At 49.3% G+C, this 27,272-nt stretch overlaps 1 protein-coding gene across 1 annotated transcript in view; it reads right to left on the reverse strand.

The window, feature by feature from the left end:
- LOC140398631 (uncharacterized) overlaps positions 1-27,271 on the reverse strand; it is a 97,894-nt gene extending 70,623 nt beyond the window's left edge. The window contains exon 1 of the mRNA XM_072487520.1: positions 27,253-27,271. The gene's annotated coding sequence lies outside the window, so the exon portion shown is untranslated. The remainder of the gene's footprint in view (positions 1-27,252) is intronic.
- Position 27,272: the final 1 nt, after the last annotated feature.

A 27,272-nucleotide genomic window follows, 5' to 3' on the forward strand; every position in this document is an offset into this window, starting at 1 on the left:
AGAGAGACCTCTGTGATCACCAGCCTGAAGGAAGAAGATGGCTCTGTAAAGTCATCGCACTCTGACATCCTGAGGATCAGCCAATCCTTTTATGCCGGACTGTATGACCTGAAGCCAACAGATAGCACTGTTTCCCAGACCTTCCTGTCGACTATCACGGAGGTCATAGGCGACAATGAGCTGGAAAACCTGGACAAACCACTAACTCTGGATGAGCTGACAAAGGCCGTCAAGTCCTTCGAGATGAGTAAAACTCCCGGAAGCGACGGCTTACCGGTTGAGTTGTACTCGGCTCTGTGGGACTGGATCGGCCCAGACCTGCTGGAAGTGTACGAGAGTATGTTTCTGGAAGGCAACATGTCAGAGTCCATGAGGAAAGGCATCATCACCCTCATCTACAAGCAGAAGGGGGAAAGGGAAGAAATTCGAAATTGGCGACCCATTTCACTGTTGAATGTGGATTATAAAATTCTAGCCAAGGTCATCGCCAATCGGGTCAAGTCTGCTCTGGAGTCGGTGATCCACCCTGACCAGACCTGTGCTGTACCCGGCAGGAAGATCTCTGATAGCCTCGCGCTACTCAGGGATACGATCGCCTATGTGCAGGACAGGAGGGTGGACACCTGCCTCATCAGCCTTGACCAGGAAAAGGCTTTTGACAGAATATCGCACACCTACATGATGGATGTGCTCTCCAAAATGGGGTTTGGGGAGGGAATTCGCAATTGGATCAAACTGCTCTAAACCAATATTTATAGCGCAGTCTCAATCAATGGGTGGGAATCAGAAAAGTTCCAGATCAAATCCGGAGTCAGGCAGGGCTGCCCTCTCTCCTCTGCCCTTTTTGTGTGCTGCATAGAACCTTTTGCCGAGTCCATCAGGAAGGATCCGGGTATAAGAGGAGTGACGATCCCAGGCAGTGGAGGCATGCAACTCAAGGCCTCCCTGTACATGGACGACGTTGCCATCTTCTGCTCGGATCCTGCATCTGTACGCAGACTCTTGACCATCTGCGACCAGTTTGAACTGGCCTCGGGAGCCAAGGTAAACCGTGGCAAGAGCGAGGCCATGTTCTTTGGGAACTGGGCCGACCGGTCCTTTGTCCCCTTCACTGTCAGGTCAGATCACCTGAAGGTGCTGGGGATTTGGGTCGGAGCTGCTGGGACGTGCACCAAAAACTGGGAGGAGCGCATAGCAAAGGTAAGACAGAAACTGGGCTGGTGGGAGCAACGCTCCCTCTCCATTGCGGGCAAAACCCTGGTCATCAGGTGTGAGGTACTCTCGGTGTTACTGTGGCGAAGGTCTGGCCCATAACCCGACCCTACGCCGCAGCAGTCACCCGGGCCATCTTCAAATTTATCTGGAGATCCAAGATGGACCGTGTCCGAAGGGACACCATGTACAAACCTCTGCAGAAGGGAGGGCGGAATGTACCCAACGCCTCCCTCATCCTGTTGGCCACCTTTGTGTCCAGCTGCATCAAGCTGTGCGTGGACCCCCAGTATGCAAACACCAAGTGTCACTACATACTGAGGTTCTACCTGTCCCCGGTGTTACGAAGGATGGGCGTAGGCCTCATTGCTGCGGAACACTCCAAGTAGTTGGACCGTGCCGTACCACCTGTCCCTCGTGGAAAAGGTTTTGAAGAAAAACACCTTTGACCACAAGGCAATGAAGCAGTGGTCAGCACGTAATGTCCTCGAGGCCCTCAGGGAAAAGGAGACCGTGGAGGACGTTGGATGGTTCCCTGAGCAGACTGCCAGAGTCATCTGGCAGAACGCCTCATCACCAGAACTTTCAAACAAGCACCAAGACCTAGCTTGGCTGGTGGTGAGAAGGGCCCTCCATCAGATTCTTCATGTACACCCAAAGGCTCTGCGCCAATGCACGCTGCCCTCGGAGTGGCTGTGGGGGAAATGAGACGGTCACACACCTCCTTGTGGAATGTGCCTTTGCAAAGAAGGTCTGGAGAGAGATGCAGTGGTATTTGTCAAGGTTTATCCCGAACAGATCTGTGACACAGGACTCTGCTCTACGGACTGTTTCCAGGGACACACACCGAGACAAATATCAACTGCTGCTGGAAGGTCATTAACTCGGTGAAAGACGCTCTTTGGTCTGCCCGAAACTTGCTGATCCACACTACTTGCCTTCAAACAACTGCGCAACCTCAAACAAACCATTGTTTGCAGCAAACTACCCAGTCTTCAGAACAGTGACCACGACACCACACAACCCTGCCATGGCAATCTCTGCAAGTCGTGCCAGATCATCGACATGGGTACCACCATTACACCTGAGAACACCACCCACCAGGTACGTGGTACATAGTCGTGCGACTCGGCCAACGTTGTCTACCTCATACGCTGCAGGAAAGGATGTCCCGAAGTGTGGTACATTGGCGAGACCATGCAGACGCTGCGACAACGAATGAACGGACATCGCGCGACAATCACCAGGCAGGAATGTTCCCTTCCAGTCGGGGAACACTTCAGCAGTCAAGGGCATTCAGCCTCTGATCTCCGGGTAAGCGTTCTCCAAGGCGGCCTTCAGGACGTGCGACAACGCGGAATCGCCGAACAGAATCTTATAGCCAAGTTCCGCACACGAGAGCGGCCTCAACTGGGACCTGGGATTCATGTCGCATTACATTCATCCCCCACCATCTGACCTGGGCCTGCGAAATCCTACCAACTGTCCTGGCTTGACACAATTCATACCTTAACCTGGGGTTACCCCTATCTCTGGATCTGTAAACACTTGATCAACTGTAAATGCTCGCATTCAAAGCATTGTCTTGTATCTTTGAATTTGTCTATATATATGTTTCTGGAACATTCCTCTACATTCACCTGAGGAAGGAGCAGCGCTCCGAAAGCTAGTGTTTGAAACAAACCTGTTGGACTTTAACCTGGTTTTGTAAGACTTCTTACTGTCCAAATTGTAGGTTAGGTTAAAGGGTTATTGGGATAGGGCGGGGGAGTGGGCTTGGGTGCAGTGCGCTTTCAGAGGGTTGGTGCAGACTCGATGGGCCGAATGGCCCCCCTCTGCACTGTAGGGATTCTATGATTTTTTCAGTGAAGAAAGTTCTCCTCATCTCAATCCTTGGGCGGGATTCTCCGACCCCCGGCTGGGTCGGAGAATCACTGGGGGACGGCGTGAATCCCACCCCCGCCGGCCACTGAATTCTCCAGCACCGGAGATTCGGCGGGGGCGGGAATCTCGCCGGTCGGCGCCCCCCCACCCCCCACGGAAATTCTGGGATTTTCTGCACCCTCCGCGCTGTGTTTCGGAGCCGGCCTGCCATTGGATGGCGACGGGATCGTCTAGTCCTGCCACTGTCATTGGGGTTCCCTGTTGTATGCATTGCCCGCCCCTGGGAAACCCGCAGCAGGGGATCACCGTCGGCGGGAACAGAATATCCCGCTAGCGGGAACATACAGAAAGTTCCAGCCTGTTTCTTTCTCCACAGGTGTTGCCTGGTGTGCTGAGTGCTTTCACCATTTTCTATTTGTCTTTCAGATTTCCAGTGTCTGAGGTTTGGATTTTCACTGAGGGTAACTCCCTCGCCCCCCTTCCCCCATTCCCTCCCCCCCTTCCCACTCCCCCCCCTCCCCCCCTCCCCTCCCCCCCCCTCCTTCCCACCCCCCCCCGTTCTTCAATTCTGAGTGAGAAACTGTTCCTCAGTGGCGCAAATATTTCCGATGGCCGGCAATCGAACTCGGGTCAACAGCTTGGAAGGCAGCTATGCTCACCACTATAGCACCATCGCTCCCTGTTCTTCAAAATAGTGCCATGAGAGGGGATATAAGGTTCAGAACTTCATCTCAGTTGAATGACAGCAGCTCCAACAATGCAGCACTTTCCCAGTATTGCAGTGGGAATGCCAGCTTAGAGATTTTGCTCAGGTCTTTGCGGTGATGCTTAAATGGCCAAACTTCTGACTCGGGGCACAACTGCCCGGGGGAGAAATGAGCACAAGGATGCAAAATTTTAAACCAAGACGCCACCAGCTTGGGAGACAATGTCAGGGTGGTGGGTGAGCAGCAATGGGCATGAGTTTGGATCAGGGAGAATTAAACAAGTTCATGTTCATGGTGGTAGGTGGGTGGTCAGTCGGGACAGTATTTGAAAGTGGTTGGAAAATATTTTCCTGAGCGACACATTGAAGATATTTATGAGTTTTCATGGCCGCAGAATCTTCCTATTAAAAACCCAGATACTAGTGTATAGACTGTATCCAGGCCCGAACTGTCTCTCTGTGACCTTATCAAAGAGAAGACAGCAGCTTGTCTTTGAGTTAACCAGATTTACATAACAAATGTAATTAGATAGATGGGACAAGTCAGCAGCATGAGGGAAAAATGCTCATGGGTTGAGTCCGAAACAGCTGGATAGCATGTTTTGTGACTGTGGGCTACCCTTGGGAGTGTGTCAGCTGTTTCCAATAACCCTGCCAGCCAGCAGCTCTGACAGCCAGAGACCGTCACAGAGTGCACAGCCAGAAAAACAGGAGACTGCCAGAGGTCAAGGAACTGTCAGACAAATGATTTACAAAGAAAAATTTGAGAAGAAGATTTACATATCAGTGTTGTAGCCACCAGAGATTGCTCCATCTGTAGTCCACGGTGCCATCATATCCCCAACCCCCACTCTGTTCAGACCCCATGAGTATTCCCCAACAGATGTTGGGAAGGGCTTGAGAGGATCGGGGAATATGTGAAGTGTGGGACCACCATCAGATACCGAGAATATTTCCACATATTGTCGAGTATGGCAGGACCTACAGCACAGAAACAGGCCATTCCGTCCAAATGATCTATGATGGTGTGCTCCATAAAGGTCTCCCCCCCCCCCCCCCCTTCATCTCACGTTTTCTCATATCTTCCCATTCCTTTCCCCCCTCATACTTTCCCCTTAAAGGAATCTCATGCTGTTCACTTCAATCACTCATTGAAATGGAATGGTCACAGCAGAAAAGGAGCCTGTTCGGCCCTTTGAGTCTGTGCCTTCTCATGATCCTTCCACAGATCCATCCTCCATGAATGTTTCACATTCTGACCACTCTCTGAGTAAAGAATCTTCTCCTGAATTACTTCTTGGATTTATTAGTGACTGTCTTACATTTAAGGCACCAATGAAGGACACTCTGTGTTGCATGCAAAAGAAACATCTAATTTGAAGGATTTAAGAATGAACACACCAGTTCTGGGCAACCCCTTTCGTTTGCTCAATTTTAATGTTGGTATTTTGTTCCCTTTTTCCTGCCATTCCACTGTCACATATGGAACCTACTCAAGCTGTATTTGCTAAGTACTGTGGCCCAGTGCTGTGGAATCGTTACTTTCAACGCTGTGTAGCATCACGTGTATCCATCACAAGTAGAGCTTTTAAGAAGGTGAACTCTGCTTCTCTTTTGGCCAGCGGTCCTTCTACGATTGCCGGGGAAGCAACAGGAGGTGGCCATTCAGCCTTCAAATGTGTTCTGTTCTGCCATTCACTGCGATCATGGCTGATCTGTATGCCAAATCCATCCACTTGCCTTAGCTTCATGTTCTTTAGTACCCTTGGCTAACAAAAATCTATCAATCTTGGATTTAAAATTATTAATCAAGTTGGCCTCTCTTGCTTTTTGTGGGAGAGCGTTCCACATTTCTGCCATCATTTCTATGAAGAAGTGTTTCCTAACTTCACTCTTGAAGCACGGTAGCCTTGTGGATAGCACAATTGCTTCACAGCTCCAGGGTCCCAGGTTCGATTCCCGCTTGGGTCGCTGTCTGTGCGGAGTCTGCACATCCTCCCCGTGTGTGCGTGGGTTTCCTCCGGGTGCTCCGGTTTCCTCCCACAGTCCAAAGATGTGCAGGTTAGGTGGATTGGCCATGATAAATTGCCCTTAGTGTCCAAAATTGCCCTTAGTGTTGGGTGGGGTTACTGGGTTATGGGGATAGGGTGGCGGTGTTGACCTTGGGTGGGGTGCTCTTTCCAAGAGCCGGTGCAGACTCGATGGGCCGAATGGCCTCCTTCTGCACTGTAAATTCTATGATTCTATGATTCTATGAATGGCCTAGCTCTGAGCTTGATGTTATGTCCCCTTGTCCTTAACTCCCTCTGCAGCACGAACATGTTTCTCCCTCTCTGTCCTGCCAAGTTCTTTCAAAATCCTGAAAAGAATGAATTAAATCATCCATTAAACTTTTCATTCCAGAGACTACATGCCGACTTTACATTGGAACGTAGGACTTAGGGGCAAGACTAGGCTATTCAGCATTTCAAACCTGCTTCTCCATTCAATAAGATCATGGCTGAACTGGATGTGGTCTCAGCCCCACTTTGCCATTTACCCCCCCATATCCATTTACCCCCCCATATCCATTTACCCCCCCATATCCATTTACCCCCCCATATCCATTTACCCCCCCATATCCATTGACTCCCTTGTCTAGGAAAATTTCATTGAACTCCACTTTGAACAAATCAATGACCGCAGCTTCCACTGCTCTCTGGGGAAGAGAATCTCATAGACTAACAACCCTCTGAGAGAACAATGAATCGCCTCATCTCTGGCTTAAATGGTAGACCTCTTATTCTCAAACTGTATCCCCGGTTCAATTGGAAACATCCTTGTGATATTTATCCTATCAAATCCCCTCAGGATCTTATATGTTTGAACAAGATGACCTCTCATTCCTCAAAACTACGGTTACTGGCCCAACATTTGCAATCTGTCTTCATGAGATAAGCTCCTTATCCCAGGAATGAGTTGTGTTAACTGCTTCTAATGCAATTATGAGTGGCATTTCCCCCCAAAATGGCAAATGGCGTGAATAGCGGGAGAGGCGGAAAACGAGAACCGCACCAGGCGCCAAACTGTTGGTGGTGCAACCGGCCCACTCCCATCGGCGAAATCGGGCTCCTGCCGTAGTGTGGCGAGAAACCAATTATTACCACTGAAGCCCTATTTCCATACAATTAATGGGAGCCACCCCATATCCAACGGCCTCCCGTGATTCAGCGACCTCCCCAACAAGTGGTCACGTGCTTAGTACTCCTGTTGAAAAATGTAAACCAGGCAGATAGGCGGCTGTGGGGAGATGAGCAGCCATCTTTGCTCACAGGCAGTGTGCCAGGGGGCACTGGGCATCCTGTCCCTGTGCTTGGGACAGGGTGGGGGGAGCAACCGGGAGGGTGCAACCCCGGTTGGGGGTGGACTGCCATGAGGGACTGGGGTATCGGGGCTGGGGGAGCCCTGTGGGGTGGTAGGGTGGGTGGCGGACGTGTCCAGGTTTCCCATGCCAACCCCTGGACTATGTGTTCCCAGGGCAAGCCTCTGCCTGTCTGTCCCACCGACCACCCATAACTGCCACTGACTGTGGAGGCCTCTGGCTGTGCGGCTTAAAGCTATTGCAATCATGGTTAAGTGAGCATTTCACACATCCCAAGTGGATCCCCGTGGGTGGGTGGGCCATATAGCATGTGAGGCTCATTGCCTAGCATCCCAATCACACCTCAATGCATGGACACTGTGCTTGAACACTGTGGAGGCAGTACCGCAAATGCAGCAGCCAACCTTTGATCACCCAGGGGACGGGTCCCACAACAGGCACATGTCAGTGGCAAGGTGTGCCAGGGCAGGGCGTGACATGTGGGGGGGGGGGAAAGAGAGAACGGGGCTTGGCCATGTCTGGAGGGATTGGTGATCAGCCTGCATTGTGGAACAAAGAGCCAGAGGCCTCATACTGGCTGTGGTGAGGGTTATTTTAAAGTCCCTTGTACAAGTGTACATCACTGCCCCACTACCCCGATGGTGCCACCCCACAATCCCCAGTCTCCCTCCCTCTCCCCCGAAACCTCCCACAAGCCCCCTCCCCCCAACGCACACTCCACTTCTTACCTCCACACTACCCTTGCTCCTCCAGTGACCTCAGTGATCCGCGATGTGCTTGGCGTTCCTTCCTCTCCTGCGATGTCTAGGTGAATCCCCAGGATGCACATCAGAGGGGAAGGCAGCCAGTTTACCACGTCCCATTGCCTTTGATGCCCCTGGCGGGCTTCCTCTGGGGGCTCTAGGGCTGAAAGGCCCGGTTCACTTGTTGGCGGCCCGTGCACAGCCGTGCCGCCCTGTCCAGTGTGCTGGCAGCGAGACATGGTGTAGCCATCTGAGATGGCCACCTGCAAAGGACCATGGGAATTATGGCCAACCCAGGACTCAGACAGATACAGAGCTTCTGTGTATTTGAAATGCAGGTAGCTAGACCTGATCGAAACCCCTGCTCGTTTGCATTTTAATGGCCCGTTTCCCAGGACAATAGAACTCCAATCAAGCAACTGGTACAGCCGCAGACTGATCGCCGTCACTCCCTTTACTCAGAAAGCCCAACTGCCAAAGTCAATGACCGCTAAGGACCCGCCCAGCCTCCAAGGCAACCGCCCCTTTATTGGCCAAAACTGAAGGCAGTGATCAGAGCCCTGTCGAACTATTGGGTCCAAGATGAAGGACCGCCCCAAAGAGCACGAAATCCCAGAGAGATAAAAGGGGACACAGCCATGTGTTCTGCCTCTTTTGGACCCTGCCTGTGCCAGCCCAAGTGTCGCAGGAACAGCCAGCCAAGTTCAAGACCAACGATCGCTAGCTGACGGACGAGCCCAGCAGAGACAGAGCCATTTCTTCAAACCAGCCACGTGAGATCAAGATAAAGGCCTTAACCACTTGCACGGTGCCGGTCACCCTGAAGTTAAGTATAGGTTATTGTAGCTGATAGGTGTAGTTTAACTTGTAGTAGATATTGTGTTTGCATGTCAAAGTAATCCTAGTGTGTGTAAATAAACCATCTTTTGAACTGACTCATAGAATCATAGAAGTTTACAGCATGGAAACAGGCCCTTCGGCCCAACCAGTCCATGCTGCCCAGTTTTTACCATTAAGCTAGTCCCAGTTGCCCGCACTTGGCCCATAACCCTCTATACCCATCTTACCCATGTAACTATCTAAATGCTTTTTAAAAGACACAATTGTACCCGCCTCTACTACTACCTCTGGCAGCCCATTCCAGACACTCACTACCCTCTGAGTGAAGAAATTGCCCCTCTGGGCCCTTCTGAATCTCTCCCCTCACCTTAAACCTATGCCCTCTAGTTTTAGACTCCCCTACCTTTGGGAAAAGATGTTGACTATCTACCTTATCTATGCCCCTCATTATTTTATAGACCTCTATAAGATCACCCCTAAGCCTCCTACGCTCCAGGGAAAAAAGTCCCAGTCTATCCAGCCTCTCCTTATAACGCAAACCATCAAGTCCCGGCAACATCCTAGTAAATCTTTTCTGCACTCTTTCCAGTTTAATAATATCCTTTCTATAATAGGGTGACCAGAACTGCACACAGTATTCCAAGTGTGGCCGTACCAATGTCTTGTACAACTTCAACAAGATGTCCCAACTGGTTGTCTGGTCATTTGACCGATATAAGGGAAAGACTTGTGGCTCACCGAGATAAATAGAAATACCCACAGTATTGGCGACGCTGTTGGGACATAACATCATATCATAAGTAGAGCCTCAGTATTATAAAGAGCAACAGTGGTCTCATCAGAGGGTGGAACCCTGGGCAGCTGGTGGCCACCATCGCTAGTCCATTGGATGGATCCGACCCAGTGCCCCATCCTCCCGCTCGGTGCCCACTGGGCCCTGGAGTTCACCCGGGCGGAAGGGCGACTGGTTCAAGCCCTGGCTGCCCCTGCATCATCTGGCTCTGCCAGCTCTGGCGGCTCCCCAATGTCTGCACTATGGTGTCAATGCCCTCGGCGATGCTCCTCAGTGACTGGGCCATGCCCTGCTGCACCTTGGCAATGCCCACCTGAGAGCGGGACAAGCTCCGCAGCGCCTCAGTGACTTCCATCTCAGAGTGGGATATGTCCCACAGAACCTCATTAAGGTCAGCCTGGTACTGGGTCACGTCTCCCAGTGAGTCAGACATCCTAGCAAGACCCTCAGCCATGGCCGTCAACTACTGTGCGATGCCTTGGACACCTTCACTCATGATGCCGATGTCATGCACCAGGCTCTGCACTGCAGTCGCCACCCCAGCAGCGTTGCCCTTGGTGCCACACATTGCCACCGACATCTCCAGTCCCCTTAACATCTGGGATTCCTCCAATCGGCCATGGACCTGCTGGAATGTCGTTGACATCCTCCTCTGGATGTCCCGGCCGCTCCCTAACGTCGCCATCAGCTCCGGCTAAATATGTTCCAGAGGTTCAGCATCTGACTGGGACCCAGCTGGGTCCTGGGATCGTACAGTCCTCTGACTTCTGTCTCACCTGGGCGTTCCTGCCTCCACCTGATGTGCATCAATGATTGTGTGGTGCCCCAGAGAGGCCTGTCCACTAACGTTGCCCATAGAGGTGTGTGTATCTGCGCTGGTGAAGGGTGGGGATGATCGCTGAGAAGCAGTGACTATGGCATCCCCGGAGCTCTCCTCTGAGGTGGTCTCCTGGGAGGAGGGCGGTGTGGGGCCATTGCAGATGGGACGGCGCCATTGACTGGAGGACCTGGGGGTGAATAAACATGTGGTCAGTGGGAGGGATGGGTCAGTGTGTATGGCAGTACAACTTATGTGTGACAATTGAAAATGAAGTGAAATGAAATGAAAATCACTTATTGTCACAAGTAGGCTTCAAATGAAGTTACTGTGAAAAGCCCCTAGTCACCACATTCCGGCGCCTGTTCGGGGAGGCTGATACGGGAATTGAACCGTGCTGCTGGCCTGCCTTGGTCTGCTTTCAAAGCCAGCGATTTAGCCCTGTGCTAAACAGCCTAACGTTGAATAGCATTGCTCGGCTCGCCGGGCCGAGAGCAGGGAAGCTCGTGGCAGTTCCTGTTTGCTCCCACACTTAGACGTCTTTCCGGAGAATTGCGCCCATAGTGTCAGGTTCTGTCTAAAAATGTTTTCTCTCCAGGTTTGACACTTAGTCAAATAAAATCAGGGGTTGTGTGGGATGGGAAGGGGCTTCATCGAGCCAGCAAAACCGGCTCTAACAGAGATCAGGCAGTCATTTTTAAAGGGTGCCCCGATCTTAAAGGCCCCACAGCCGGCATTGGGGGGGGGGGGGGGGGGGGGACCTGAAGTCCCCACAACCAACAAGTGGTTGAAGCATTTTTAAGTGAATTTAAAATTTATCAGAATATGATTCACACTCTTTCTGGGTGTGAACCTGGTTATGTCAGCAAGGATGGCCCAGGAACATCATGTCCTGAGTTCTCAGTTAGGCTAACTGGCCTGGAGTTTCCTGCTTTCTGTCTCCCTCCTTTCTTGAATAAAGGTGATTCATTAACTATTTTCCAGTCCACTGGGACCCTTCCAGAATCCAAGGAATTTTAAAAGATTATAACCAATGCATCTACTATCTTTGTAGCCACTTATTTTAAAGCCTAGGTTGCGGGCCACCTGGTACTGGGGAATTATCAGCCTTTAAGTCTAATAATTTAATAATCTAACCATTGGAGACTGTGTCAGAGACCTGGGGCGAAATTCTCCGGTATCGGCGCGATGTCCGCTGACCGGCGCCAAAAACGGCGCAAATCATTCGGGCATCGCGCCGCCCCAAAGGTGCGGAATCCTCCGCATCTTGGGGGGCCCAGCCCTAACCTTGAGGGGCTAGGCCCGCACCGGACTGATTCCCGCCCCGCCAGCTGACATTGCCGGGCGGCGCATGCGCGGGAGCGTCAGCGGCCGCTGACGGCATTCCCGCGTATGCGCTGTGGAGGGAGTCTCTTCCGCCTCCGCCATGGTGGAGACCATGGCGAAGGCGGAAGGAAAAGAGTGCCCCCACGGCACAGGCCCGCTCGCGGATTGGTGGGCCCCGATCGCGGGCCAGGCCACCCGGTGGGCACCCCCCGGGGCCAGATCGCCCCGCGCCCCCCCAGGATCCCAGAGCCCGCCCGCACCGCCTTGCCCCGCCGGTAAGAGAGGTGGTTTAATCCACGCCGGCGGGACAGGCATCCTAGCAGTGGGACTTCGGCCAATCCGGGCCGGAGAATCGCGGGGGGGGGGGGGGGGGCGCCAACCGGCGCGGCGCGATTCCCGCCCGCCCAGAATCTCCGGTGCCGGAGAATTCGGCAACCGGCGGGGGCGGGATTCACGCCAGCCCTCGGCGATTCTCCGACCTGGCGGGGGGGGGGTCAGAGAATCTCGCCCCAGGTCACTGCCGGCGGGAACAGCGCGGGAACGCTGGGGGGGGGGCAGCCTGCGGGGGGGGGGGGGATCCTGCATCCTCAAATAGGGTGTGGCCCGCGATCGGTGTCCACCGATCGTCGGGCCGTCCTCTCTGAAGGAGGACCTCCTTTCTTCCGCAGCCCCGCAAGATCCGTCTGACATCTTCTTGCGGGGCGGACTCGGAGAGGACGGCAACCACGCATGCGCAGGTTGGCGCCGTCCAACCCGTGCATGCGCGGGTGATGCCAGTTATGCGGTGCCGGCCGCGTCATGTATGCGGCGCCGCCTTGACGCGGCTCCAAGGCCTGGCGCACGTAAATGACGCGGCGCCACTCCTAGCCCATTATCGGGCCCTGAATCGGTCAGGATAGGGGCCGTTTCGCGCCGTCGTGAACCTCAACGCCGTTCACGACGGCACGAACACTCTGCCTCCATTTCGGAGAATCCCGCCCAGTGTGTTTTATTCATGAGGGGCTGTTTCATGGTCAAGAATCATCCGGTTGGTTAATTTAGAGTTTTATTTGCTTTCTGATTGGTGTGGGAAGGTGATGCACCACAGGATGGATGGGTCAGGTGACCAATGACAAGAGTAAAAGGCGGGGTGATTGGAGGCAAGAGGCCATGTGATGAAATCTCCTGGAATATGTCCAATCAGACTCTTGGTCAAGTAGCAAAATATGCCCCAATATACAAAATCTCCCAGTGCATCACCAACCACATATTCAATTTTTCAAAGTTCCTGACCTTGGTGCTCCTTAATTGGTTTATCCAAAATAACTGACCCCTCATTCTGGGACTGTGACCCTTGGGTGTAGACTTGTCAGTCAGGGGAAACAGTCTCTCAGCATCTACCCCGTCACCGTTGCAGTGTATAAACTCCAGCAGTCATTTTCACACCGTAAGCAACCACAAATAGAAGCAGATGAATATGTTTTAGCTGGTGTTGGCCAGGAAATATTCTGAGCATGAGTGAAGTGTCACAAAATAGACCTTGCACAGTAAACTGAACACATTGCCACTGTTCATGACAAGTAAATCGCAACACAAGAATCATAATTAAAACAACTGATACAGGGCCTTAGTTACAAGTCAGTCAGCAAGGGCTTTTAGATAATATTATAAAGTGCTTTACAGGCAGCAGTTTAACTCTGAAATCAGTACAGCCCTTTGTTGTATAAACTTCTTTTTCCCTAAAGGTGTCTGAGGGTACTGCTTCCTTTTTGATGAAAATAAATCAAGCTTTTTCTTTCTTTACTAAAGGATCGCAATGCTGAAAAATGGAAATCTCCCGTAACGTTACACACATCTTCATGTCATGTCATGCGTGTGCTCTGTCCGAAAGCAAGTTCTTGACTCAGTCTCAGCTGATGCTTCATCCTAAGCTGTTTACTTGACAGTGTTATTCGTGTGGCGGTTTGCCACTGCCTTCCACTCTAAGGGGCAGGGTGAGGAGGCAGGTCCCGAGACTACCTCAGCCGCAACAGGACTCAAACTCAGACTGTTTGTATTATTCTGAACTATACACTAACACAGCATTATACATCCTCCATAATGTAACGCAGTCAGAACAGATCATGAATGATGTAAAACTGACATTATACGCCCCTCTGTGATACAATGCTGACAATATTGAACCTCTAGGGCAGCACGGTAGCATTGTGGATAGCACAATTGCTTCACAGCTCCAGGGTCCCAGGTTCAATTCCGGCTTGGGTCACTGTCTGTGCGGAGTCTGCACATCCTCCCTGTGTCTGCGTGGGTTTCTTCTGGGTGCTCCGGTTTCCTCTCACAATCCAAAGATGTGCAGGTTAGGTGGATTGGCCATGATAAATTGCCCTTAGTGGCCAAAATTGCCCTTAGTGTTGGGTGGGGTTACTGGGTTATGGGGATAGGGTGGAGGCGTTGACCTTGGGTAGGGTGCTCTTTCCAAGAGCCGGTGCAGACTCGATGGGCCAAATGGCTTCCTTCTGCACTGTAAATTCTATGATAATCTAGGAAGTACATTTTTAAAATCTTTAGTTTTGACCTCTTGAATGCCCCTTCCAGAAGGCATTGACTTTTTCAGGGTACAAGTGAGTATGTTTTACTAAAGCCTGTCATGTACTATCAGAAATCCACAAGCAGCACCTCTAGTACCTCTCCCACATCACCATTCCTTCCGTGCGAGCAAATACAGAGAGGGTTGGGTTATTATTTGACTGAAAGGTTGAGTTATTATTTGGATCCAACATGTATGCCTACAACAGTGGCAAATGGATAATGATTAGCGGGTGGGGGGAAGGGGTGCTGAGGCCATTTAATCTTTATTTATTAGCGTCACAAATAGGCTTACATTAACACTGCAATGAAGTTACTGTGAAAAGCCCCTAGTCGCCACACTCCGGCGCCTGTTCGGGTACACTGAGGGAGAATTCAGAATGTCCAATTCACCTAACAAGCACGTGTTTCGCGACTTGTGGGAGGAAACCGGAGCACCCGGAGGAAACCCACGCAGACACGGGGAGAACGTGCAGACTCTGCACGGACAGTGACCCAAGCCGGGAATCGAACCTGGGTCACTGGTGCTGTAAGCAACAGTGCTAACCACTGTGCTACCGTGCAGCTCAATTTCTTGGCCTGGGGAGTTGATGCCGCTGCAAAACTAATTCAGTCCCAGTCTGACTGAAATCAGCCAATTCTACAATTGGTTGTTCATTTGTGTTTTAATAGATGTAAAATCTTTCTGGATTAACAAATCAAACAAGAAACCATTGATCTCTGATAGCACATAACAGGCTTTAGTGAAATGTACTCACTTGACCTCACACCTCCTTACCTGCGGAAGTCTTGTCTTCCTCCTTCCTACCAGCTACAGACTTTTAAAACCCAGGATTAGTTCATTACTTACTGATTTACTCTATCCGACTCTTTTAGATCTGGTTTCTGCCTCCAATCCTTGACCTTTCACCCAGGACTCGGAACATAAAAAAGGGCAACAACTTTGCTTTAATCAGGATTTCCGCAAATGGGAATGGGTTTTCCCAACATTTTCACTGGGAAGATCGCCTTGCTTGGATTACAGTGAAATTTGCCCAGCCCTTCCTCATTCCAATTACACCCTCATGTTGCCAACTCTGCTTGAACGTATTCCTGGAGGTTTCTCAACAGCCCTATCCTGCAAGCACCCCTCTTTCACAGGGCCAATCAGAATGTAAACAGGTTCTTCATTACCCCACTAGATTAGGTTTGGGTTATTTTATCCCAACTCCAAAATGTTTTGCTAAACGTGAAAAGAACATGGAAAATGATCCCAATCGTTTTTTAAATTCTGATGATTTTTTTTCCTGGAAGTTGCCCGCAGCAGTGCTACTGGAGATTAACCTTTAATTCCTGAAAACTCCAGGGCAAGCTGGCAAGAGTTGGCAACCTTACTTCAGCCTGATGTTAGGATTGGATTTTTAGCATTGGTGTGACTGAGTGAATTGTGATGTTTCCACATTTGACCATTAAGATATGGAATTTCCTCTCCAGCTCTTGAACTCTGTGTATGGTTTCCATCATCCAACATCTGCAAAATAGATGTAGTTATAACTGAATTTTCCATTTTCTAAAATATATTATTTTGCCTTCTTCCACAGATCTCCCTCAGTGATTTGAATTTCCCCTGTGCTTTGACTGTGCTGTGCTGTAAATGCTTGGTTGAATATCCACACGTTCAATGAAATGGTTCTGTTATTCCTGTTGGGTCTTTCTGTTCTTTGTGGAAATATCTAGTCTGTGTTTAGTCCCTCCACCTCGTCTCAGGGTCCTGGGTCTGTATGGACCCCCGATCGCATAGTAAATCATAGGTTTCAATTGAAGAAGCTCCCATAATGGAGCACGTGTACAGTCTTGTGAAGGTTATCCCACAAATTAGGAAATGATTTGCATGCTAATATTGGGAAGATGGGGATGTTTTGCAAATTGACCAAGATAATTGTAATGAAAGTAACATCTTCTTGTCTTGTCTGTCCAGCTTGGTTAACCTTTCAAATCTTGTTATTTAGAAAGAGAAGTGCATGTATTTGTATGTGAACATGTGTGACAGTGCATGAGTGTCCTGTCTGAGAGTGAGTCGGAGTTCATGAATGTATATCTGTTTCTGTAAAGTGAGTGTATGGGTGCGTGTGACATTTTCACACACACAGGTGTGTGTGTATGTTTCTGTCATATCTGTGTGTCTCTGTTTCTGGAGTGTATGTGATGCTGTGGTGTGAGGGTGCACATGTGAATCTGTCTCTGTTTCTATTGAATACTTATATGCGTTCTTTAAAAAAAAATTGAGTGTACCCAATTCATTTTTTCTCAATTAAGGGGCAATTTAGCGTGACCAATCCACCTACCCTGCACATCTTTGGGTTGTGGGGGTGAAACCCACGCAAACAGGGGGAGAATGTGCAAACTCCACACGGACAGTGACCCAGAGCCGGGGTCGAACCTGGGACCTCGGCGACGTGAGGCTGCAGTGCTAACCACTGCGTCACCGTGCTGCCCTTTGTTCCAAAATATGAGTGAGTTGGAAGTGTGAGATGGTGTGTTTAGTATTGCTACCTTCGCAAGGCTGCAGAGTTCAATCAATTGCTGAATCTCAATTAACACACTCAGTTGTTATTCAATCATCCCTGCGATTGTGGCACACTTTGCTAATGATAATTTCACTCTCCCACAGTCGGCTTAATGAATATATAAACCTGAATTGCCAATTATAGCATTCACACATACTGATTAAACTAAAATAGATTTAAATGATCTGAAGGATGCTAATCAGAACTTGCTGTGATTGATTTACTTGAAAACACTGCTGGGAGTTTGTCTACGGTGTCAGCACACTTAAACCCTCAATCAAATTCCTTTCCATTGCCACGATTGGGAAGCACCAACAACACGTTCAAGAAATTCTACTACTCCGTTAAGAGGGCCCTGACAGTGACTTGTTTGTAATTTAGTCATTTTTGTCTAGGCAGGGTGTAACTTTACAAACATTTTCTCAGCCATTAATTCTCAGCCATTTCAAAACTGTGAGTTAATGAGTTCTCCAGGGTCTTTCTTAATAAAGCAAGGTTACATTAGCAGACTGGATATTAGTGAGCCTCTTGTTCCCAATTGAGAGATAAATTTTCTCCGGCTCCCCCTGCACATTGCGTACTCCTGACTTCTCAGAAAGGCAAGGAGATGTCAGCACACAAAGGAACCAATGTGCGCCAAAAGAATTGCACTCGTCGGGTTAACTTCGTTGGCAATACCTTTATTGTTACTCTCCACGGGCACTGAGTTTCAAACATGTTTTCAAAGTTTATTTCGATTCCGCTGCTTTCCACTGAGTGCTTTGTGTTGAAGTGTGGGACAGGGCTCAGTGTCACAGCTATGATTGGGAAGATGTTGCACTGGAAATAGAAAGCATCGTTCCAGCAACCTATGGCAATGGTTGGCCCCTTCCCTCCCCAGACTAAAGACTTTGAGGTCACGATCCCAGGCTTGGAGTTTGCTTGAATGGAGCTCCTGGCAGTACCCTCCATTTAGATTTTATTCGTCAAAAGAAGATAAGAAATGGGAGTGGGAGTGGGCCAGTTAGCCTGCTCCACCATTCAATGAGATGATAACTGATCTTCTACTTCAACACCATTTTCCTGCGCTAACCCCATATCCCTTGATGTATTTATTATGTAGAAATCTATTGATTTCAGTCTTGAACTGAGCCTCCACAGCTTCTGGGATTGAGAATCCCAAAGATTCCCCACCCACTGAGTGAAGAGACTCCTCCTCATCTCGATGCTAAAGGCCTGTCCTTATTCTGAGACTGGTCACTCGAGACTCGATGGGCCGATTGGCCTCCTTCTGCACTGTATGTTCTATGTCACTGATGTTCGACATCCCCCTACCCATAGCTGGAGGAAACATCCTCCCTGCACCTACCTTATCGAACCCTGGGGGAATGTAGTATGTTTGAATGTGAACCTCTAATCCTTCTAAACTCCAAAGAATGAAGGCCCAGTCTATTTAATCTATCCCCAAGGGACCTCATCCTTCAAGTTGATAAACAAATTTGCACTACAGTTTGCTGGGAGAGTGAGCTAGTGAAGGATAGGACCAACATTCTATCTCTTAAACCAATTAGATTTAAGATGGGAAAAAGAAACAGAGTGATGGAAAGGAGATGAATTAGAGTCAAATTAGGTGCAGACATTCAGTACCAGCCCTAGCTTTATGCTATGATCATGAGAACGCTGCCACCTTCAAGTCACACAGCATCATGACTGGGAAATATATCGCTGTTCCTGCAATGTCGCTGGGTCAAACTCCTGGAACTCCCTTCCGAACAGCACATTGGGTGGACCTTGACATCATGGGTGCAGCGGCTCAGGAAGGTGCCCCACCACCACCTTCTCAAGGGCAAATAGGGATGGGCTGTAATTGCTTAACGCCCACAATGTGTGAATTAATTATAAATAAATTGTTTAAACAGTGCAAATGCAGCAATTTGATGAAAATCAAGGGGAGGTTGAAGGCAAGCCCCAGTTTTCATGAGACTAAGGGTGAAGCAGTGAAAATCATCTTGCAATTTGTGGTGATTCACAACACACACCATTTCACTTACTCAGCATGAATCGCTGGATGTTTTATACACCAATAACAGTGAGTGCCAATAAACTCGCAGTTATTCCACCAGCAGGTTCTTGCCCCGGTTTCAGCTACTCTGAACAAAGCGGGGGGGGGGGGTCTCGGTCTCAGTACAGCAGGGGACAGAATGGAAAATACAGAACTGGATCCTGACTCCTGACCACTCCACAGCATCCCTTGCCGGTCGTGGGCTCATGAACATTGAATAAGACGGGATTGAGTTAAACCCTCAGCGTCCCTCTGGCCAAATAGTCTGCTAACACAGACTGCCAGGTGAATAAAGGTCATTCGTAGCAGACATTGGAGATTGATCAATGCACAGCATAAAAGCCAACATATTGAACAAGCAGAATTTTTTTTTTTAAAAACCAGGGGAACACAAAAACGTGAAATGGAGCAACATAATAAAAACAGTAGTACATTAAAGCTAATCCTAAATCATTTAACATGGGTGTTGATGGTGAGGAATGGGATCTGATGACCATATGTATTACATCAACTCTGAAAGGTTTATCAATAATAATACCCCATTTGGCTATACTCTGTGGTCAGTACCTGAAGCAACATTTATAGATAAAAAACCTTGAGCCCTTTTTAAATCCTATTTCTTTACCTATTTTTTACATTCACTGCTGATTAGCAGACTCTCCTGTGTCCTCATAGAAAGGAAATATGGTGTAATAAAGACTGACACTAACCATGATATATTGCCACATAATTTCCTTTTTTAACCAATACTGCCTATAAATCACCTTAATTAGATGCATGTGCACCATGTGCATGGAGTTTGGAATCGAGGAATTTAGGAAACTGTGGGAGTCTTGATTTCAAACGTTTATAAAAATTTATTTCATAGTATAACTGAAGAGCCAGATTGAAGGGAATTCCAAGTCCCAGATTCTATTAAACACTCTGAGTTTTGGGGCGGGATTCTCTGATCCTGAGGCTAAGTGTCGACGCCGTCGGAAACGCCGTCGCGTTTCCCGACGGCGTCAACTTGATTCCAGGATCAGCAATTCTGGCACCAACAGGGGGCCAGCACGGCGCTGGAGCGGTTCACGCTGCTGATCCGGCCGTGGAATGGGCACCGGGGGATGCGCGCATGTGCAGTGGGTCCGGCGCGAACCTGCGCATGCGCAGTCCCACCGACGCGATTTCCGCGCATGCGTGGTGCCTCCCTTGTCCATGCAAGCCCCGACCCAACATGGCGCAGGAGTACAGGCGCTGGCGCGTAGGAAAGGAGGCCAGGAGACAGAGAGGCCGGCCCGCCGATCAGTGGGTCCCGATCGCGGGCCAGGCCACATCGGAGGCCCCTCTGGGGTCGGACCTCCCCCCCCCCGCCACCCCACAATCCGCCACCCGACCCTTCAACGCTGAGTTCCCGCCGGCTGAGAACTGGTGTGGATGGCGGCGGAGGGACTCGGTGTTTGGCGTGGCGTGATTCGCGCCAGTCGTGGGGATTCTCCGGCCCGGCCCGGGCTGAGAGAATCCTGCCCCTAATTTCTAATGATGCAGCTGTACAAAACTTTGGTAAGGCCACATTTGGAGTACTGTGTACAGTTCTGGTCGCCTCATTTTAGGAAGGATGTGGAAGCTCTGGAAAAGGTGCAAAGAAGATTTACCAGGATGTTGCCTGGAATGGAGAGTAGGTCTTACGAGGAAAGGTTGAGGGTGCTAGGCCTTTTCTCATTAGAGCGGAGAAGGATGAGGGGCGACTTGATAGAGGTTTATAAGATGATCAGGGGAATAGATAGAGTAGACAGAGACTTTTTCCCCAGGTGGAACACACCATTACAAGGGGACATAAATTTAAGGTGAAAGGTGGAAGATATAGGAGGGATATCAGAGGTAGGTTCTTTACCCAGAGAGTAGTGGGGGCATGGAATGCACTGCCTGTGGAAGTAGTTGAGTCGGAAACATTAGGGAACATCATTCAAGCAGCTGTTGGATAGGTACATGGATTACGGGAAAATGATATAGTGTAGATTTATTTGTTCTTAAGGGCAGCACGGTAGCATTGTGGATAGCACAATTGCTTCACAGATCCATGGTCCCAGGTTCGATTCCGGCTTGGGTCATTGTGCGGAGTCTGCACGTCCTCCCCGTGTCTGCGTGGGTTTCCTCCGGGTGCTCCGGTTTCCTCCCACAGTCCAAAGATGTGCGGGTTAGGTGATTTGGCCAATGATAAATTGCCCTTAATGTCCAAATTGCCCTTGGTGTTGGGTGGAGGTGTTGAGTTTGGGTAGGGTGCTCTTTCCAAGAGCTGGTGCAGACTCAAAGGGCCGAATGGCCTCCTTCTGCACTGTAAATTCAATGATAATCTATGATTAATCTAGGACAAAGGTTCGGCACAACATCGTGGGCCGAAGGGCCTGTTCTGTGCTGTATTTTCTATGTTCTATGTTCTAGTTACCAGTAACTATTGTTTACCTCTCCTCTCCCCAACACATTCACCCTCTTCCCACCTCCTCTCTTGTATATATAGGTTGGTGTTGATCCAGCTTGCCAATCTTAGCAGCTGTCTGCTATAGCAACAAGCAGCCAATCTCCGCATTTGAGCCTTATGTTGGGGATCAACAAGTTGATTGACCATATCGACACATGGTCAAAGCCCAATTTTTCCCTTATCAATCCACGCACAACTAGCATAGTTTTAGAGTCCTTGCTTTAACCGTTATGGAGCACTGCCTTTTGTCTTGGTATTGCCTATTTGTCAAATGGGGTCCTGGATGTTGTGCTAAAACGTACAGAGAAGGTCACCCCCGAGCCTCATCTCTGCTCTGTGCTGAGTTGGAAAAGGAGAAAGAGTTATGAGACAGGAGGACCTCAGCCCATTGTGTAGGTGCCAGACAAAAAACGTTATCCAGCTTAATCCCATCTTCCAACTCTTGGCCCGTAGCCTGGTAAGGTATGGCAGATCACGGGCCTATCCAAGTGTTTTTAGATGCAACAAGGATTTCTGTCTCTACCACGCTTTCAGACAGTCAGATTCAGGCACCATGCAGCCTCTGGGTGAGAAAATTACTCCTCAACTCCCACCTAATCCTTCTATCACAAATAAAGATAGAAAATGCTGGAAATACTCAGCAGGTCAGACAGCATCTGTGGAGAGACAAATAAACTGTGATTCTCCAATCCGAGTTCGCCCCGCCACTGCTGTCAGCGAGAACGGAGAATCCCGCTGGAGTGAACGTATGTAGAATCCCGCTGGTGTGAACGGACGGAAAATCCCGCTGGTGTGAACGGACGGAGAATCCCACTGGTGTGAATGGACGGAGAATCCCGCTGGTGTGAACGGACGGAGAATCCCGCTGGTGTGAACGGACGGAGAATCCCACTGGTATGACCGGACGGAGAATCCCGCTGGTGTGAACGGACGGAGAATCCCGCTGGTGTGAACGGACGGAGAATGTTTCAGGCTCTGACCTCTAAGAACCATTTTGAGGAATCACTTCCCCTGGGAGTCTATACCACATAGATACTAATCCGTGGGAGAAAACCTCAAACCACTGAGGGTTGCCGAATTTATACTGCAATTCCATAACCACGGACGAATTTCTACCTCTGTTATCAATACCTATTGATATTTTTTAAAAGCCTGGATCAAGCACTCTCTTAATCTCCTGTGCGTCTATTATAATGAGAACATAGAAATAGGAGCAGAAGGAGTCAGTTTGCCCTCTGAAGCCCATTCTTCCATTCGCTAAGCTCAGGGATGATCTGATTGTGGCCTCAACTCCACTTTCCTTCCTGCTCCTAACTGAACCAAATGTCGGGCAGCACGGTGGCGCAGTAGTTAGCACTGGGACTGCGGTGCTGCGGACCCGAGTTCGAATCCCACCCCGGGGTCACTGCCCGAGTGGAGTTTGCACATTCTCCCCATGTTTGTGTGGGTTGCACCCCCACAACCCAAACGATGTGCAGGGTAGATGGATTGGCCACGCTAAATTGCCCCTTAATTGGAAAAAAAAATAATTGGGCACTCTGAATTTTAAAAAAACTGAACCAAATGTATTCAATGACTCAGACTCCACTGTTGCCTGGGGTAGTGCATTGCAACAGTTCACGGCTGTTTGAGAGGAGAGATTCCCCCTCATTTCCATCTTAATACGAGACCTCTTGGGCGTCATTCTCCGCCGGCGGGAGTCTCCGTTTTGCCGGCGCCCGGGGGTTTCCCGACGGCGTGGGGCTGCCCCACAATGGGAAACCCCATTGACCGGCCGGTGTTACGGAGACTCCCGCCGGCCGGTCGGGGCAGAAATGTGGCGGGGCGGGTAGGAGAATTTTGCCCCTTATTTTGAAATAGTATCCCCTAATTCTAGATCCCTCCCCACCTCCTCTCTTGTACATGTCGGTTGGTATTGATCTCAACTTGCCAATTCTGAGCAGCTGTCTGCTATAACAAGCAACCATTCTTTTTTTTACATTTTTTTTAAATTTGGAGAACCCAATTCATTTTTTCCAATTAAGGGGCAATTTAGCGTGGCCAATCCACCTACCCTGCACATCTTTGGGGTTGTGGGGGAGAGACCCACGCAGACACGGGGAGAATGTGCAAACTCCACACGGACAGTGACCCAGAGCCGGGATTGAACCTGGGACCTCGGCGCCGTAAGGCAGCAGTGCTAACCACTGTGCCACCGTGCTGCCCAGGAGCAGCCATTCTTTGCATTGGAGCTTTGCGTTGGGGTCAACAAGTTGGTCGACCATATAGCCAGATGGTCAAAGCCCATTCTTTCCTTTATCAATTCACTCGCAACCAGCATAGTTTTAGTCATTGATTCCCTTTGTTATTTAAAAAAATATTTTTTACTCTCCTCATTTTCCACATTTTCATCAAATACACAACAAAAGATAACCAACAATAACAAACACAGTATCAATCCACCAAACAGCATCCCCTTCAATATACAAAGTCAAACATCACCCAGACACTCCAAATAAAACAAAAGAAAAAGACCAAAAGAAAATGAACAGTCATCCCATAAATAATGTACTCACCCCCCCCCCCCCCATATAACCCCCCTTCCCCCCTCATGTTCGATGACATCCAATTCTTGAACGTTCATGATAAACAATGCCCATGAATTGTAGACCCCTCCATCTTCCCCCTCAGCTCAAACAGTTTTAATTATCTTTAACTGTTAATGAACACAGTCTTTTGTCTAGGTGTTTAGACAAGATGAGGATTTCTGTCTCTACTACACCTTCAGGCAGTCTGTTCTAGGAATCCTCATTTGATCTAAAACAATCTGTGTCCCCAAGTTCTAAATGCCCCCACAAAATGGAAACATCCTCTCAGCATCTGCCCTGTTAAGGCCCCTCAGAATTGTATATGCTTCAATAAGCTTACCTCCCATTCATCTAAACTCCAATGAGTATAGGCCCACTTGCTCAATCTTTCCTCACCTTTCCTTTGTCCCAGGAATCAACCTAATGAACCATCTCTGAACTGCCTCTAATGCAAATGTATCTTTCCTTAAATGAAGAGACCATGACAGTTGTAGCAAATATTCTACCTTCAAGGCAGAATAAGATTATCCCCACCTTTTGCCAAAGAACTGACATAAATTACCCCATCTCCATCGGTTCCTTTGCTTGTCAGTATTGGTAAAGTTGACAAGCGATACGCTTTCCATCATTGTCATTATATCTTTATTTATTCCTGGACGATATACCGTATGTCCTGCATTTCTCAATTCCAAGATGACCCCCATGAACCTTTTGCAGTAATTATTTGCGCAGACACTGTGGAATAACGATTCTCTGTTGTCTTATGACATAAAATGTTTCCATCTGCTGGACATTGCATAGGTTTCCACATCTTTTACACGTAATGGCTGCTTCTGGCAAGCGCTTAAAATGGCTGCCATTGCTGAGACCACGTTTTACTTTCGAGTGCCTTGCAACATCAATGACGTCGGCATCGCTCCTGATTTTCGTGCCAAAACCCCGTGCATTCAATGTGTTTATATGCTGCGCAGGTAATTCATTCCATGGCAAATTTTAATTGCGTCTTCTAACTGAAGCTCATTTTCCCGTAAGAGATGTTCACGCACCTTATCATTATTCATCCGGAAGACAATCTGATCTCGAATCATCGAGGATTTTAATGTCACGAAGTTACACGTTTGTGCTTTCAACTTGAGGTCGGTAAGAAAGCTATCAAAGGTCTCGTCTGTCTTCTCCATGCACGTTCTAATTATGTACCGCTCGAAAGTTTTGTTCTTTTTCGGAGTACAGTGATGTCTTAATGATGGCATCAAAGCTTTTATCATCTTCCTCCTGTTCAAAAATGTATTGTAAATCTCCATCACCTGGGGGCCTGCTACAGTTAACAATAATGCTATTTTTCGATCATCAGGCTCTGCTTGCAGACTTGGCACCCTGTGGCGGAGGAGGATACCCGCTCTCGGTGGCCGTCAAGGTCACCGCAGCCCTGAACATTTATGCCATCGGTTCATTCCAGGGCTTGACCGTGGACTTGTGTGGCATTTCCCAAGCCCACAAGTGCACCTGTGAGGTCATGGATGCCCTGTATGCCCGGGCATCGGACTTTATCAACTTTGAGTGGGACCAAGCCCATCAAGATTGCCGGGTTGCAGGATTCTCCGCCATCGCTGGGACGCCCCAGGTCCAGGGGGTAATTGATGACATGCATGTCATGTTGCCTGCACCGGCGCATCAGGGAGCGCCCTTCATTTCACTCCCTGAATGTTGAACTTGTGTGCGGGCGAACACCGCCTCAGGTTCATGCAGGTGTGTGCATCCCAGCTACATCCTGGGACACTCGGAGATCCCCGGCATCTTTGAGGACCACAGCAGGATGACAGGTTGGCTCTTGGGGGATAAGGGCCACTGAGGTTAGTTCCCGGAAAGCCATTGACAGGACGTCCTTCTCACTAATGAGATGGAGATTGCCCTTATTTGGTGACAATTGATGTCTTGCCACGTTTAGGCAGGATCCGGAAGCTGCCGGATGTGGATCCGGATCCGGATGTGGGCCGTTTAGATTGTGAACTGATCAGCACCTGGCACCAATCTGATTTCGGCCTCCCCCGCGGTTTATCCGGCACTCATGGATCCACGCTGGGCGTAACGCAGCCGTTAAATCGTGTCCTATATTTCCTTGTCAGGATAGTGTGTGAGTTGGAGGGGAACTTGCAAGTGGTGTTGTTCCCAGGCACCTGCTGCCCTTGTCCTTCTGGGTAGTAGGGTTATGGGCTAGGGAGATGCTGGCTGGCAAAGGAGCCTTGGCTGCAATCCATCTTTGCAGATGCTATTCGCTCCTGCCATTGTGTGCCGATGGTGGCGGGAATGATGCTTAAAGTGGTGGATGGGGTAGTGATCAAGCACATTGTTGCAGAGAGAAATATCAGCCAGTGTTTCTGCTCTGGATATATTATTGAGTATATCTAATGCAAAGGTAGATTTTTTATCTCTCAGGCAATCAAGGGAAATGGGGAGCAGACAGGAATGTGGAGCTGATGCAGACAAACTTTATTGAACAGGTTTGAAGGACTGTGTGGAGTCTGCATGTTCTCCCTCTGTATGCGTGGGATTCCTCCGGGTGCTCCGGTTTCCTCCCACAGTCCAAAGACGTGCCGGTTAGGTGGATTGGCCATGATAAATTGCCCTTAGTGACCAAAACGGTTTGGAGGGGTTATTGGGTTACGGGGATAGGCTGGAAGTGAGGGCTTAAGTGGGTCAGTGCAGACTCGATGGGCTGAATGGCCTCCTTCTGCACTGTATGTTCTATGTTCTATGGCTGGCTGGTCAATGCATACTCCTATTTCTTACAATCTTGGTATGAGACAAATAATTACAGCATTGAAACTCGTGGGGCGTCATTCTCCTCCAGCGGGAGTCTCCGTTTTGCCGGCGCCCGGGGGTTTCCCGACGGCGTAGGGCTGCCCCACAATGGGAAACCCCATTGACCGGCCGATGTAACGATGTAATGTGGCGGGGCGGGATGGAGAATTTCGCTCGTGATTGGCCCAACAGGTCCATGCCAGTGTTTATGCTCCACCTACCTGAATTCACCTCACCCTATACACTCCGAGCCTCCCCTTAAAGGAATCTGTGCTAGTCACCTCAGCCACTCCCCTTCAGCCACTCCGATTCTAATCCGTCTCTGGGCAAAAAAAACTTCTCCTGAACTCTTTACAGGAACATTTTCCAGAAAGTGTAGGTAAGTGAACAATGATGATGGCCAGAATCAGGCTTGATTGTGATGCTAGTCAGGATGGAATAGCAAACGGAGAAAATTGATGGAAAAAAATGTTATTAATTCCACTCACTTTCTTTTCAAAAAGAAACCTCACTTACAAAACTTCATCAAATATTTTCCAAAAACTGAAGTACCTTGTATTTCTCAAACTTCCCCTATCTAAAGCTGCAGCTTACCTCCTCAAAGAATTCCAGTA

This window comes from Scyliorhinus torazame, chromosome 21 (genome assembly GCF_047496885.1).
Source record: "Scyliorhinus torazame isolate Kashiwa2021f chromosome 21, sScyTor2.1, whole genome shotgun sequence".
Lineage (NCBI taxonomy): Eukaryota > Metazoa > Chordata > Chondrichthyes > Carcharhiniformes > Scyliorhinidae > Scyliorhinus > Scyliorhinus torazame.